At 48.1% G+C, this 4,688-nt stretch overlaps 1 pseudogene; it reads right to left on the bottom strand.

Moving 5' to 3' along the window:
* The window catches only part of LOC102438667, a 33,822-nt pseudogene extending 31,707 nt beyond the window's left edge, over positions 1-2,115 (bottom strand).
* Positions 2,116-4,688: the final 2,573 nt, after the last annotated feature.

The raw sequence follows: 4,688 nt of genomic DNA, 5'->3' as shown, positions 1-4,688 counted from the left end.
GGTGCAAGCAGACATGATGGGCATCGCAGCAGGCAGCAGAGCATGGAACATGGCGGGTGTTGGCTGCGGTGGGATGGTGGAGCAGGTGAACTGGGGTGCCAGACCAAGGTGGAGCACCAGTCACTGTCATTGGGGTGAGCCTCTGGTGGTTACTGAAATTTCTTTGCTCTAGTGCACCACTGTCCTGCCCGGCGCTCGCACCTGCTGCCAGTGCTAGAGCCACCACTCATATCCACTGCCTGCATGTGGTGCCTGCCCTGATCTCTCGGTGCTGGCAGTGGGTGCAAGTGGCGGCTGCTGGCCCCGATCACCCCTCAGGGCTTCTCTACCTCCCCCTGTTCCTGAGAGGCGATCAGGGCCGGCAGCCACCTCTTGCAGCCGCCTGTTGCACCTGCTGCCAGTGACAGCCTTGCTCGCACCCGCAGCTGGTGCTGGAGCCACTGATTGCACCCGCTGTCGGCCCCTGGCACTGGTCCTGATCACTCGGCGCTGTCAGCAGGTGCGAGCGATGGCTGCCAGCGCTGATTGCCCCTGAGGGCTTCTCCACCTCCCCCTGCTTGTGAGGGACAATTGGGGCAGCAGTTGCAGTTCGCACTGGTGCTGGTCCCAGTCGCTCTGCACTGTCAGCAGGTGCGAGTGGGCTGGTGCTGTCAGCATGTGGGAATGGTGGCAGGAGCGGGGCTGCCGGCAGAGAGGGGACCAGCGGCCACAGTGGGGGGCACAGGCAGGGGTGTAGAGGATGGGCCGAGACCTACCCCTGTGCCCACTGCAGCCTAGTGGCCTACAGTTCCTTTCAAGGTGCACAGATTTGTGCACTGGGCCCCTAGTAAAATATATGCAGGTCTAGATATTTCTAGGTATGGCTGTTTAAATTCTGTTCTCTTTTTTAAAAATAATCTTCTTCTTTGTGTTTCTTTAAAGAAAAAAAACAAACACCTGTGCAACCTTGACAAACCTGACATTTTCTTTTTGCATTTAAAAAAGTCTTTAATATTAATTCAGATTAGAAATTTAAGAATAACTAAATTACACTCCTGCACAGTTACGGAAAATTAACGGAATAATGGAAGCTTATGTTTCAATGTAATGGTGTCACCATTACTGACTCCTTATCTTCAAGCGGATGGGCCTGAAGTCCTGATGGCAGAGCTGGTGGGATGCTTATATTTGCTAATGAGTCGCTGGAGGAAGCAAGTCTACTGGGTCCTATGGTTGGTGCTTTGTTAACATTGTGGGGCAGCTCATTGCATGTTCAGAGCCAAGCAGATTTCTCATCTCACCTCTGATCTGTGAAGGTCTAGTCCCTCTAAAACAGTGGTTCTCAACCTTCCTAATGCCGCGACCCTTTAATACAGTTCCTCATGTTGTGGTGACCCCCAATTTCATTGTTACAAATTGAACATAATTAAAGCATAGTGCTTAATCACAAAAACAATATGTAATTATATATGTGTTTTCTGATGGTCTTAGGCAACCCCTGTAAAAGGGTCGTTTGACCCCCAAAGGGGCTGTGACCCACAGGTTGAGAACCGCTGCTCTAAAATGAAATCCCAACAGCTGTCCCATTTTATTTTATTTTATTTTTTTAAAATATATTTTATTGATTTTTTTACAGAGAGGAAGGGAGAGAGAGATAGAGAGTTAGAAACATCGATGAGAGAGAAACATCGACCAGCTGCCTCCTGCACATCTCCTACTGGGGATGTGCCTGCAACCCAGGTACATGCCCTTGACCGGAATCGAACCTGGGACCTTTCAGTCCGCAGGCCGACGCTCTATCCACTGAGCCAAACCGGTTTCGGCAACAGCTGTCCCATTTTAATTAGAATAAGAGATGAGCCATTTGGGGTTACAATTTTATTTTCCCCCAAATGAAGGAATAATGACACCTTAAAGTACCTGTGTTTCCCCAGGGAGCCTTCGGATAATGCACCCCGACAGAGATTCCAGGCTCGTGCATCTGACTCGCCTGGGAGACACGGATTTGTTCTTCTCCTCGCCCGGGGGTCCGTCCATCTTCCTGTCCACGTCAGCTGTGGGGGAGGTCTTGGCCTCTACTGTTGTTCCATGGGACATCTCTTTCAAATCCAGTGACAATAGCAGAACTAGACTCATGTTGAGCCTTAGAAGCTTCTCCCACACAGTGGATCTCAGCTGCTCTGGGAACCCCTGGCTCGGCCTGTGCCCTGAGCCCTGGGTGTGCAGCTGTGAGCCTTGCTTCTGCCTGTGTGTAAACAAGACCTGGCCTTGCACTGAGGTTTATTATTTTAGGCCAAGTTCTCCAATAATTTACCCTTTAAATGCAACTAAAAATAACCATATTTTGATATCATATTTCAAACTACCATCAGATCATTTAAAAATATATGGAAATTTTCTTGAAAGGTCCAGTATTTCATAATATTAATGGTATTTTATTCTTTCAGAAAGAATATAGTCAGCAATGTGTCTCTGAGGGGCTTTCCTTCTGTAGACTCTTGTTTGTCAAACAAGATGATCTTCCACGTCCCAGGTTATGTGAGCACACGTCCTCCATGTCTTCTTCAGTCACAGCAGCGTCCCACCATTGTCATGACCAAACTCCTCCAGGGCTCCTCGTTTGGACATCACCGACTATCACTGACCATGCACTTATTTTGTTTTCCTTTATGCAGTAAGCCATCAGTTCTGACATGTCTGTCACACTTTTTAAAGTCAATTTTTTTTTTCACTCCAAAGCCTTTCCTGTCTCAATAGTTTCTCAGCAGTATGATTTTGAGCTACCTGAGGACCAGAGTCACCCCCTTCCCATGTGGCTACGGGACACAGGTAACAGCAGCAGGGTCCAGAAAAGCATGAGGATCTGGTGGCCAAACACACCTGTCTGTGAATCCCAGTGTCACCTGGTACGGTCATTGAGAAGAATATATATGTAATCCTATATAATAAAACCCTAATATGCATTGTGATTAATCACTATGCTTTAATTATGTTCAATTTGTAACAATGAAATTGGGGGTCACCGAATGGCGGAACGACTAGTTGTTATGATGCACACTGACCACCAGGGGGCAGACGCTCAACACAGGAACTGCCCCCTGGTGGTCAGTGACCTCCCACAGGGCATGCTGCTCAGCCAGAGCTGGGCTCATGGATGGCAAGTGGCAGGAGTGAGGGGTCTCGGACTGTGAGAGGGATGTCTGACTGCCAGCTTAGGCCCACTCCCCCTGGGCCTAAGCCAGCAGGCAGACTTCCCCTGAGGGGTCCCAGACTGCGAGAGGGCGCAGGCCGGGCTGAGGGACCCTGCCCCAGTGCAAGAAATTTTGTGCACCAGGCCCCTAGTTTATTATAAGGAACTGGCTCACATGATTATGGAGGCTGAGAAGTCCCAGCAGAGTTGATGGTGTAAATTCTGGTCCGAGTCCAAAGGCAGAAGACAGATGTCCCAGCGCAAGGCTGGCAGGCAGAGGGAGTGAATTCTTTTCTACTCTGCCTTTTTGTTCCATTCAGGCCCTCCCAGGATTGGATGAGACAGTCTCATTGGGAGACAGTCTGCTAACTCAGTCTGGATTTATGTGTTAATCTCCCTCAGAAACACCTTCACAGACACACTAGAATAATGTTTAACACAATATCTGGGCCCAAAAGCACAGTGCGTTTGACTAAGTTAACCATCACACCTGGTCTCCTTCTGGATGCCCTGTACTCAAGTATAATGTCCATGCCCACATCCCGATGACATCGCATTTTTACATTCTTATCTGCTTCCCCAGCACCCGCTTCCTCCTCATTGTCTGCTTGCTGACGCCCCACACAGGACCATCTGTACCTCTTCCTGCTCATCCTCCCCCCTGTCACTCCTAACTTAGGAGTTTGGATTACACTCTGGTACTTAGGATGTGTTCAATGAACATGCGTTGAATGCATGTACTATTCTATTAACCTTCTACTTGAATGCTTACTAGCATTGAAACAGTGTAATTATTTTAGCTTGATTGCTTGCATGAAACCAACATTTACTCCTGGCCAATTATGGCTGAATATATATGTAAGAATCCTCGACATTCTGGTTTCATTAACTTTCCCTGGGGATTTATACACTAAAGGCACTCAATCTGTGGTTTAGATTCTTTATGCTGATTAAAACCGGCTCCCTTATTGGAATTCTGTGTAGCTCACCACCAGGGAAAAGGGCAATCAATTTGCTCTTTCCAGTTAGAAAGCAGCATCGGGAAGGCTCAGAGGCTTTGGCATAAAGCGGCCCAGTGAGAAGACTCACGCTGGGCTGCAGCCTTCGCTCTGTCTTAGTTATTGACTTCTGCAGACCGAGGGCCTGGGAAACCGCGTGGCACGAGATTCAGTCTAAAAACTGCCAGGTGAGTCAACGGTAATAAGTCCCAAAATTATTTTAGTCACAGATTTCTCACTGAGTAGGTAACAGTGATTGTATTTACTTCACAAAGGTTTTTGAAACTATAAATGAGTTAATAGTCTCAACTTGAGTAGAGTCAGTGCTGAGAGTGTCTTGCATTTCTTATTGACAGAACATCAGAATATCTGTGAATGTATTTATCACTGCGAAATATCTGTTCCATCCTGCAGCCCCCCATTCCATCCCTCCCCCTTTTATGTGCACTTACTGTGTGCCAGGCACTCTGCGAAGAGCCCAACGGGCATCCTGTCATTTCATTGTAACAAGGTCCGACTCC

Source organism: Myotis lucifugus, unplaced genomic scaffold, assembly GCF_000147115.1.
Source record: "Myotis lucifugus unplaced genomic scaffold, Myoluc2.0 scaffold_400, whole genome shotgun sequence".
Classification (NCBI taxonomy): Eukaryota; Metazoa; Chordata; class Mammalia; order Chiroptera; family Vespertilionidae; genus Myotis; species Myotis lucifugus.
Note: the sequence above shows the minus strand (reverse complement) of the source record. Positions and strands in the feature narration are given on the sequence as shown.